Consider the following 11,823-nt stretch of genomic DNA (forward strand, 5'->3'; position numbering starts at 1 on the left):
GCCCGCGCTACCGCCGCCGCCCCCGCCATGGGCGCCCCCGTGCCCGGGCCTCCGTCATTCCCGGCCGGCCGGCACGGGCCGCCCGGCCAGCTAGGCCCGGTGTGTCAGCAATGGGTTTTGTTGAGGTAAAAACAGAAAAGAAACAGACCCCGTTTTCGCCCGGGTGGGGGTGGAAAAAGAAAAAGGAAAAAAAAAAAGGTGTTTATGTTGGGCTCCTGTACAAGCAGGGGGCTGTGGTAGAGAACAGGCCAAGCCCAGCACCTGTGGGTCGTCTCTTCACAAATGCAAAGGCACGTTTTGCTCTACATTATTTTTCCGGGGTTCATGTTGGTGACAAAGACCTGGGCGAGCGCAGCAGGATTTGCCACAACGCTTGTTTTAAATTGATACCCATTTCCACCGAGCACACGGCGAGTGTCGTTCTAGCACTCACAGTCGCCGTCTTGGGTCAGTTTCGCCTCGCGCCTGGTTTTTCAGGAAGTGATGAAGAGTGCGAAGCGAGGGTTGCCTGTAGAGTGGGGCTTGGTTACTCTTACTTTTGACTTGTTCTGCTCTTGTTATCTCATTATTTTTCTGTAGTTAACTTTGGTGACAAAGGCCCCAGCGAGACTACAACAGGATATGGCTGCCTATACATGTGCTGCAGGTGGGGCATTTTCTTTAGGGTGGTACCTCTCTAAGTAAAACAGCTCGCCGTGACACGTACTAAGCCCCCCACCTTTCAAAATGGCTGCAGGGTGCTTTAACTAAAGTGGGCCCACAGCCATTTTGAAAGGTGGGGGGTTTAACACACATGATGATGAGGGGACTCGTTCATGTTCCAGTTAGGTGAATGGAGTTTGGTCTGACACCAACTGGAATACAAACCAGCACATCTAGGGGCAGCCATAGGCCTATACAGCTGCCTATAGATTCACGGATTGTAAAGCCATAAGGGACCTCGGAAGATCGTCATGCCACAGATGTGCTGGTTTGTATTCCAGTCAGGTGTCAGAGCAGACTACATTTATCTAGTTGGAACATGAACAAGTCCCATCACCATCACACATGCAGGGATGCTTTAACTAAAGCTTATTCACCAGGTTTAACTAAAGCAGCCTCGCTGCCATTTTGAAAGGTGCAGGGCTTACTGTGTGTCACAGTGATCTGTTTTATTTAGAGTGGTACCACCCTAATTAAAATGCCCCACCTGCAGCACATGTATGGGCAGCCACTGTGTGGAAAAAATACTTCTTATCCTGTTGTGGTCTCGCTGAGGTCTTTGTCACCAAAGTTAACTACAGAAGAATAACGAGCAAAATAAGTCAAAAGTAAGAGCTGGCATTTGCCCAGGGCTGCCTGCAGCCTGAATAGAGTGAGAGGCACCGGCTTGTATTGTAAGGACAGAGTTGGTTGTAAGTGCATAGACCACTTCAGTGCATAGCAGCTTTCATCCCCACTGTCAGCTTTATAAGGTAGTTGTACTCCCCTTAACTACATGCTAACTGTGACTCTGATTGTCTAGTTTATAACTCTGTAAGTCTGCCAGAAAGTAAAGAGAAAGCAGCTGTCATGGGACTGCTATTAGAAGCCTTTGGAACTGACCAGTTCCATCATTTTCAAAACTGCCCTTTCCCTTCAGTTTTTAAGACTCCTGACAAACAGCTCTGAAACTAACTCCATTCACTTTCAAACTTTGGATGATCAGTTTCTATACTGCTAGAAGCAGCATTGAAAATGATGGGTGCTAGGCAGTTGCAGGGCTGCTAATACTCTTAAGTACACAGACTGTCAGTGCTAATACGCATTGCTTGTATTAACTTAATGATAACTGCATACTGTGGATAAGTGAATGGTGTTTTCTTAGTCCAGTAGCTATGAGAGAGAGTACATACAGAGTAGGTGGTTCATTTCCAGGATATTTTGCAAGTAGATAGTTTTACTAGGTTTCACAACCTACAGTATCTGCAAAGCAGACTGGAAAAAGAGGTATTATGTTGGGGAAAATAAAGGCTGGGAAATACCAGAGGAGGTTGGGTGATGGTGATTTTAGGGGAAAACAAAGACAGAGGTACTAAGAGGAATTTGAAGTGCAGCGGAGGAAAGATAAAAACCATGAAAAGGGAGTTGGTGTGGGAGAAGCAAAATACAGCGAGTATTATCAGGCTTATTGAGGGATTGGGGGAGGAGTATATTCTTTTCTATGGAGAATCAAACTTTTGCAGCTGTTATAACCATTGAGATCTCAGGCATGTGATATAGGTGAGATGGTGGTATGTTTTGTAAAAACTCAGGTGCCCCAGCCTGAGTTACAAGGATCCTCAGACAAAGGTTTTTACCGAAATAAGATTTCTAGCCTGGACTCAGTTTTAGCACATTTATTATCTTTAGGTATGTGGAAGTAGACTAAACTACTTTTTGAAAGAAAGGCTTGAGATAAAGATAGGAGAAGCCCAAGACAGGCAACATTCCCAGGAAGTTTTAACTGTGTAAGGACTGTGAGACAGTGCCCTTAAGAATTACATATTTTTCCTTGCTCTGGGTAGGAAAGGGAGGAAAGGAACCCAATCTGCATAAGGAGTAACCTAAATTAAAAATTAGGTATTGTCTTACAGTCAAGAAAAAACGAGCTAATTTGTTTTCAGATGATTTTGCATTGTCATGTGCCTCTATACGAATACCATGAATAAGTTGAAGGGCCAAAATTTCACAAGATGGGCAATTTGCAAGGTGGGAGAGGAGGGTTATTTTGTTTTGACTAAGTGGAAGCAAGAAATATTGAAAATCTTAAAAAAAATTTACATATTATAATGTTTGATAAAATTTAGCCCTTATCTTATAAATGTTGTTTCTGTCAGTAGATATGCTGACTTACAAAATGCAGGAAGCGTCGGTCCTGTTACATTATTTATTCTCAGCACACCTTCACTCCTATCTTATGGGTAGAAAACAAATTGAGGCAGTGAAATGAAGGCCAAAATGTTAAAGTGTTTCTACTAATTTGCAAGTGACCAATTTGAGACACCTAAGGCCTCATTTTCAGAGAAAAGGGACTAAGTATCTACAGGTCTCATTGAAGTTAAACTTCAGGCTCCTACCCAGAAACATTTTGCCATAGTCTTCTGCTAGTGTCCTGCATCTATAATACCATTTTTTAATTGGCTAGCAATCTATGGACAGATATTGTAACTGTTCCTTGAGAATATTTTTTCTACTTTTCTCACTCATTTGCATACGAATGGCATAAAAATAGGCACTTCCTGCCAGTAATTAGTTGGAGCCCAGAATTTAAAGAACGAAAAATACCACAGTATTATGGTAGAGGGATGGTACTGAGGAAGCTGCAGAAAAGAATCACTTTCTTGCACTAGGAGTGCTTTTAATTTAGAATTCAAGGTTGGCAACTATGTTACCTCTGTGTGACAGGGATTAACTATTTGCTTGGCCTAATAAGTATGCCCCTAATGAGTACTTTAGTGCTTTCCCCACCCACCCCCACTGTAAATCACTCCATCTGCCTACTATAAAAATTCCACCCTCTGCTTTTTGTTTTCCCAGAAAAAGCAACATTAATAGTAAAAGCAACATTAATAGTAAAAGCTGCATCATCAGTGTTGTTTCTCATCAAGGCACAGCAAAACAGACCAAGGTAGGGAGTACTCAAATATTTTGAGTCTAATCAAACACTTTTTGTAGCCCTATGAAGTCATCCACAGCAATAGGTTCCTGTCACTTAAATAGTGGGGGCTGGATGGGTTGAGGGATTTATAATGGGTTATGAACTTTTTCATATATGTACCACAGACTTGAGCCCAACTAAGGCCAGTAGCATCCCAAAGTAGTCCCTCCATATGGTAGCAATTTGTTAGATTTTGTGAAGAAGATCAGTCATATTCCTTACAGACAGTTGTTCACATCATAAAAATCATCTCTCTCTTTAGGCAATTATAATTTGATATATCAATTTAAACATAAATTCACAGTTCATCAGTCGGGCATATCTTGCAAGTGACATGTTTGCTAAAGACTTTGATGCAGAAACTTGTTACTTGCAGCATTTTGTGTTGTGTACAATTAAAGTTATCTGTCCCAGACTGACTGAACAGAAGTACCTGACTGCTGTTAGTGTGACTTGGAAGTGACAGGAAGATAAAGTTAATGCCTTTAGCATATTTATCTATTAATCTATCGGTAATTTCATTATTGATCCAGCCTACTTAAATATTCTTTCACTATTTACTTCTTCAGTGCTGCCTCTTTCTATCTTTTCCCATAGTCTTACCACAGTTCTGTCTTTCATGGTACAAGAGCCTTGTTCTGTGCAGAGCATTGTAACTGGAGCCTTCTGTATATTTACATACAACAATATTATATTTAATTTAAAATCCCAGTTGATACTTGTTTTCTATTTCCCCCCCTCAAAGACCTCATCTCCATCTCTCCCCAACCCAAATATGTTTTATAAGTCTGTAAAGTGTGTGAGAAACATGCTACTTACATTATCATGCTGAGTGAACGTAAGTAACAACAGAATGAGACACAGGTTTATCTTTAAAAACAAAGCTTGAAAGCTTTTATCAAATAAATAAATAAATCAGAATTGCTATATTGTAACACAGTATTTTCATGAAAAGTTTGAAGCTCTGTTTTATTAACACAGAGCCTTATGATGATTGGGTCTATTCCATTAGTCGATTTTATAAAGTGTACAGACTGGGTAAACAACAGTGACAGCTTGGGGAAGTGTATGCACCTGTTTATTAAAAAGACGTTAACAAGGGCAAATCTAAAATAAGAACACATACCACAACCCAATTTTCAGTAATTTTTTATGCATGCTTACACTTAAGGGTACCATGTTATTGGCAATTTTTCTTTCTCCCTCCCTCCCTCAGAGGAACACAGCAGCTGATGAGCATGGAGCATCTGTGACAAAGGCAAAAAACACCACAATAAAACTTTGGAAGAGCAAACACAACCCTCTGTTTCAACTGCCCCCACTCTCCTACTTTCTGATAGTGTAGATAAAAGAGAATAAGGAGACAGGTATCTTTCTAGAGGAGGATTGAAAATCTTAATGTTCTCGCATTAAGTCTCATTGTGTTCAGTATTTTATAGTACAGTGAGTTTTGAGCATTTTAATTAATTTACATAATTTATAGCAGGCCACATTTGTAAAATTACATTACAAGAATGCATATTTTTTTGTTTTGTGTGTGCATGTAGGTTCAGTTTCTGAAAGCTATCTGACAGTATCATCCTGCTGGATTTTTGCATGCATAAAGGTATGGGCAAATGCACATTATGGTTTTCAAGTGCATTTCAGAGTCGGCAAAATTCACAGTCAGGAACATATAACATGCCACACACTTCTTAAAACCTGACCCTAAAACTATTTATTAATAATGGTGCATTTTTATAGCAGCTTTCATTCAGGGATACTAAAACACTTTACTGTATAATACTGCAAACTTTAAACAGCATTAATAATGTTACTCACTGAAGGAACTGATGGTGGGTCTGCCCTTAAACTAATGTGGAAACAAAATGATTTCACTGGGGTTTTGTGGACATGATATGGGCCTCCTCCAAGACTGGATCATAATCCTCACAGATCGCTGTCTCCTTATTTTTAATTTATTTTTAAACAGGTGAAAACTGCATGTTGAATGTTTTATACCATTGAGTTAAGAATCAAAACTTAGATTTCAGTCTTGCAATACATATTTTGAGAGCTCACTGTAGTCTCTACATTCATTTCATTAGGCTGTTCAGTTGCTGTCAACTTTAGGATCAGAACCCTGGACCTTCTGACTAGATTTTTAACATTCCACTGTATTAAGTCTGGCAGCACACCTTACAGATAACTTGCCTGTTAGGTAAAACAATGTTAACTGAAGCAAGGTGCAGTTAAATCATTTGCTAATGGTGACACTACAAGATTTGAGGCATAAAACATGAAGGAATATTTTACTTCAAAAAACACATTTTACTGGAGTTGTATAAAGAAAAATATGATTAGTTTGAGAATAGTTAAACATCTTTATCTGCTGCCTTTCCCTTCGCATTCCAGATAGAAAAGCAGAAATGCAACAGCCATACAATTCTAAAAACAAATCTTCTGATTTAACTAAAACTTTTCTTCAGGGAGGCTTATTCAGATGTTATCATCCTTCCCCCTTTTCTTTTCTTACTGCAGAAAGCTTGAGAGAGTGCCAGTTGGTACCGCTTGTCATCAGAATTTTTCCAGATCACACTGTTGCTTCTGAAAGGTAATAGACATCAACCTATGGAATTCGTATAATATTCAACAACTTGAAGAGCGCTTTGAATGTATAGGTAATAATACAATGAATTCAGAAAGCTATGTTAGCATTACCTAATTAACTTTCACGAAAGTCATATATGCTTCAAAAAAACACTTCCTGCTTTGTTTCCCCCTGCCAGTATTTAGTCAATAAAATCCTTTACTTTTTTTTTATTTCCTAGGATATTAAGTCATATGAGCACACAATAAGTAAGACAAGCATGTCCATTAGCTTCTGTGGTACATAACAGCAACAAAACAAGTCCTTGGCACTTTCAGACACTCAAAGCATGAAAATTGGGGTTTCAGTATAAAATGAAATTCCAAGGTTGGTGGGTCATTATTACTTTTATGTGAAAACCACCAAAATAAGTGCCTATTTGGCACTGACTCACATTATATGACCCAGTATGGATTATATTGTGCCGAATTGAATGGAATTAATGGATCCAGAGGGATCTGCACTGATTTCTTCAGCTATAGGATGTGGAGGTGCTCAGGGAAGAATGAATGAATAAGGGTGATTTAGTGGTGTCTTCAGCTGCATAGCCTGGCAGCAGTATGGAGCTATCATAGACTCTGCAGCACTGATGCTAAAGAAAACCAGGATGGAGCCTAAAACATTTCAGCAGAAGACTTCAGATCACTGCAGCCCAAAATGCAAGAGTATGAATGCAAAATAAATAAATAAGACACAAGCTTCCTGGAGCAGAATACGGAAGCTGTTTACTATTATGGGCAAGGACTGCAAGGTTGGGGGGAGGTAGGGAAAAGGAAATGGGCTGTATTACTGCAAGTTGGCAGAGACATGAAATACCAGGGTGCAATTTACGTATAATTGTTCATACAGCGTTCTTTCGGCGTTTCTAGTGACTCATTGTGTTCTTTTGTGACCTTTGATGTACAGGATAGGCTGCTAGAAGACATAGGAAGCCACGACAAAAATATCGAAGTTTAGGAATTTTTTTTTTGTAGCTTGCTGATTATAGGTGAGAGAGGCAGAGATTTGAGTAATTTACTCTGAACCCTGGTGCCTTCTGTCATCTGTCCTCCTCCCTTAAAAATGCGAGTATTTGAAAACCGCTTTAATTTTGAAAAAGTTTTATCAAAAAGTCAATGATACTGACCTACTGGTGAGTTCACACTTACTTCTTTTTTCAGAGTGGTTAGATTCTACTGTGTTAATCCATAGAAATATGAACTGGACGCCATCAAGTTTAATAGGCCCCAAAATTGACTTAATTAACTACTTGTTATAACTCTTTTAAAAATCTATGCAAGCCAAGCCAGTTCAGGATATAAAAGCCAATTGAAAGAGTAACTTACAGATGCTGATGAATTCTTACCAGAGGACCTCTTTCAGTAAGTCACAATAAGTCAAGATTCAAGCTCACCAGCAAGGGGAAAGGAGGTAGAGTAAAAGTCCTAACCACAGTTCATTTCATACACTTTGCCTTATTTTCAAACAATGAAAATCAATACCAAAATAAATCAACTCTCACTCCAGTTACATAACACAGAATACTCATTTTAGAGTTACTGATGTCCTGCTCCACATCAGAATCCTACCTAGGTATACTCAAGTCATCTGGTAGTCTGAAAGTCCTTTTTGTTCCTTTCCACACACACATTGGAGAAACAGGCTCGATAATCTACATTCGAAAAAGCAGATGATTTGGCAAACCCCTTCCCATAGATATATTTTTTAAAAAGAAATAAGCCTCTCTTTCTTTGAGTAAACTTTTCTTTCCAACTGTTCTTTTTGTCAGCTTGCCAGTTTTACTTCTGGTATTGTTCTGTGCAGATTGCTGTAAGGAAAATGAAAGAGATGGGAAAGGTATGGAACTGGGGGAAAGGGAAAAGGGTTCAGAGGGCATGAAAAGCCTGGGGAGCCTAGCATGGGAAAGGAGATAGGCTTAGGAAACATAGAAGAAAATGGTGGAATGAGAGATAAAGCAAGAACATAAAGGATAAGGGATTAGAGAGATAAGGAGTTCAAGAAATGAAATATGAATAAAGGAAAACAAGAAAAATAAGGATGAAAGGAAATAAGTGACAGGAGTAAGGTGTTAAACAATCGACTAAGAAAACACTGTGTTAATTTTATTTTAGCAAAGGAATATTATAAGAACTATATTATTTTCTTCTCTTACTAGTTCAGAGAATTTTTATACAAGTCATTTGGGTAATGTTACTTCCTGGAGGTAAGTATAGGTCTCAGAATTGTCTGTTAGTTTATAATTAATGTAATGATTGTGTTGCATCTGAAGAAAAAATTGGAATGAAGAAAATAATTTAACAACATTGTATATGATACTAATATCTTCAGTTCAAAACTAAGTTCTTCAGAATTGCTCAGAATGCTTGCCATTTTACCCATCAGTTTGGAATTAGTCTCTGAAACATATAAGGACCTGTTAACAAACACAAAACTAGAGATTAATAGGAGAGCTGTGAGGTCTAGAGGTATTTAAAATCAACCTTGATTCACATTCCAAAAGTGCCCATAACATAGAAGCAAATTTTGTTCATAATTATAAACTGTCTATAAAAATATTTCACAAACTTTTTCTGTCCCTGGATATCTGTGAAGTTTTATCAGATTTACCATGTATATACAGTTTGTTACTGATTTATCTGGCCGGTTCACAAAGAAGCACATCATATGGTGGAAGTTGCATAATATTTCCTGACAGGCATAGCCCATCTCAGGAGGCAGAAATTCATCAGAAGCCACTTTCACTTACACTAAGTACAGACATTCAAAAAGTCTGAGGTGGAATAGATCTAAGTTGCATGGTTTTCTTTAAGCAGTGTAGGTAGGATCAGTAGAGAACAGAACACACATTTGCCCTTTGGGAGGGGGTGGGGGGCATGTAGGCTGCCTGCACTGACCAAGGCCAGCAGGTTGGGGGAAAACCTGCATGCTTACCCGAAGGCCCCGCAGGCTTCCTGGTCTGTAAGAGACTACCAAGCATCTGGGCCACCCCGATTGTCTGCCAGGCGTGGGCAAGCATTCCCTCCTTCCCTGCCACATTGTCAGCCACAGGTATCTGTCAGCTGCAGGCAGGCTGAGTCCCTGCATGAACCCTATTATGAGCACCCCATGATGTACACACACAACTGACACTGAGCCTAAGAGAATTCCCAGGGGCAAGCACAGCACCACAGAGCCCAACCAGACTGCCAGTCATGGTTGAGCATTTCCCCCCCCCATAGGTGATACGTACGGGGTACACGGGGGAGGGGGGCATATGCCCTGCTAAAATTGGCCCTCTCCAGTCAGGGAGTGGGGAGTGCCGGCTGGTTCCCCCCTTGAGAAGCATTGATGGCACTTACAGTTTGCCCCCAGCGCATCTGGTTTGCTGCCAGCACTTCTGCCAATGGCAGCAATTAGGTGCTGGGGACCCTGCCCCCCCGTTGGTGATCGGCAGCTGGTGCCCCCCCAAAACCAGGAGGCACCAGTCACCCATGCCCCCCCATCCCACCCTCCATGCTGCCTGTCTACAGCTGACAGTTGTCTGTAACTGACAGACAATATGGCAGGGAGGCAGGAGAATGCTCGCTTGTGCCCAGCAGCCTAGTCAGGCTCTGTGGTGCTGTGCCAGCTTGTGGCAATTCTTCTGAGCTTAGTACCTGGACTGTGTGCATGGTCAGGTGCTTTGTGGTAGGGTTTCTGCAGGGGCATAGATGCCTCTGTTCCCACCACCCCCAACAATGCCTGCTGGCAGGTAGCCACAGGCAGGAGGCAGGGCTGCGGAAAAGGTCTGTGTTGGAGAGAGCTTACTTGGCTCTGTGAGAGCTCAGGATTGGGGCCTGCTGAGTGCTTGCCAAAGCAGTCAAGTACGGGGTGAGTGCTAGTGGGAAAGCCACAAAGGTGCCTGGGATGCTGGGGACAGAGACCTAACATGACTTGCTAGGGGATCTGGTCAGAAGTTTGATTCATTGGTCTAACCTAAATCGATTAAGTATGAGTGCACATTGATCCAGGTTTATCTTGGATTGGGTTCTGCAATTTTTAAACCAGTCTAGTTGCACCAAGCTTCTGTTCTGTTATGGGTATATAGACTTGTTTCTGATCACTTATACCAGTAAAAGTATAATGTCTGTACCTGGCCTTAGTTTTTCAGAGAAGCTGTGTATGAGAAAAACTTGCTGATCCATCTGACAGGAAAAAGAAAAAAAATCTTTCTGTCTTCCTGGCTTTTATAGGATGTGAGCTAAGTATTACTACCTAGTTTAATTATCTTACCTCTCTCTTTTGATTATTATTTTATATTTACCCTTATGTTTATGTAAAATATTTCAGATTTACAAGTGAAAAATTCCCTATGATTTTAGCTATTTGACAGCTAATACCCAGACTCTGTGTATTTGGGGAGGGAACGTACACACTCCCATTATTTCTCAGCTAGAAGAAAGTCTCATTATTACTTTATATTTTGGCTGACATAATTATATCTTTTTGCCCTTTTACTGCATCAGAACTGAGTCTTAGCACGAGTCCACACATGCAAGCACGTGCGCTTGCAGCAGCTCAAATAGAATCGGTGCAAATTTGAGCCGGGGCTTTTTGCTTCAGTGCATGTGTTTGGTTATGCACTTTGTTATGGAGCAAATTGTGCCACTTGCGGCAAAATAACCCTGCCTGGCTTCTCCTGGATCTTCAGCCAGGAGGAGCTAGAGCCCAGGGCCAGCTGGGGGTGCTGTCCCCAGCAGTATAAAAAGCTACCCTGTTCTGGCCCCAGCAGTATAAAAAGTCGCCCTGGCAAGTAGCTCAGGGCTACCAGCTCTCCGGAGCTTCTGGGGCCCAGCCAATAGGTACCTGGGGACACTACCCCTTGTGCCAGCTAGACTGCTGAAGCAGCCCTGAGAGTTCCCTGCACCCTCTACCCACTGCAGCAGTCTGGCAGTGGGGGCTGCTGTCTGACTGTGACCTGCTGAGCACCTACCAGACTTCGACGGGGACTGCACAGCCAGCTGCCAGTGGACTGCGGTTGCAGGGTTGGCCTTTGTGTGGCACCACTGCCATTTGTGCGCTCTGGGCAGCTATCACCCAGCAGATGTTCTGGGTGTAGTGGCCTGCTTTGAACTGTCAAAACATGTCCTCCTGGCCCCATTTGTCCAGGAGGTCAGCCACAGCCAAATGGGTTCAAGGTGCCAGCTCTGAACAGGCAGGGACCTGCCACTGGCCTCCCTAGCAAGAATTCTGATGTTCCCTATTAGAAAACTGAAAAAATCACTGATAAAAAATATCCCAAAGTCACTCTGTAAAATACCCCCAAATCCACAAGTAAAACAAAAGACCACTATAAAGACAGGGAGCAAGAAAGAGACAATGATCAGTTGGACAAGGTTTTATTGATATGTCTTACAGTGTTAAAACAAGTCTCTTATAATAAAGTGAATTCAAGAATACATGTTTCCCTGCACTCCCACAGGGCAGTGGCCCCCACACAAGGGGTATGCCCCCCAACAAGGGGTTCAACCCCCACACAAGGGTTATGGCCCCCCAGCAGGGGCCAAATGGCTCCACA

At 41.6% G+C, this 11,823-nt stretch overlaps 1 long non-coding RNA gene across 1 annotated transcript; it reads left to right on the forward strand.

The window, feature by feature from the left end:
• The first annotated feature begins 36 nt into the window (after positions 1 to 36).
• On the forward strand, positions 37 to 4,077 carry LOC109322743. The gene is made up of 2 exons (XR_002104475.1): positions 37 to 125; positions 3,538 to 4,077. It is a non-coding gene; the product is annotated as an uncharacterized LOC109322743 (long non-coding RNA).
• Positions 4,078 to 11,823: the final 7,746 nt, after the last annotated feature.

The sequence above is a fragment of the Crocodylus porosus genome, unplaced genomic scaffold (assembly GCF_001723895.1).
Source record: "Crocodylus porosus isolate Cpor-Errol unplaced genomic scaffold, CroPor_comp1, whole genome shotgun sequence".
Taxonomy (NCBI): domain Eukaryota; kingdom Metazoa; phylum Chordata; order Crocodylia; family Crocodylidae; genus Crocodylus; species Crocodylus porosus.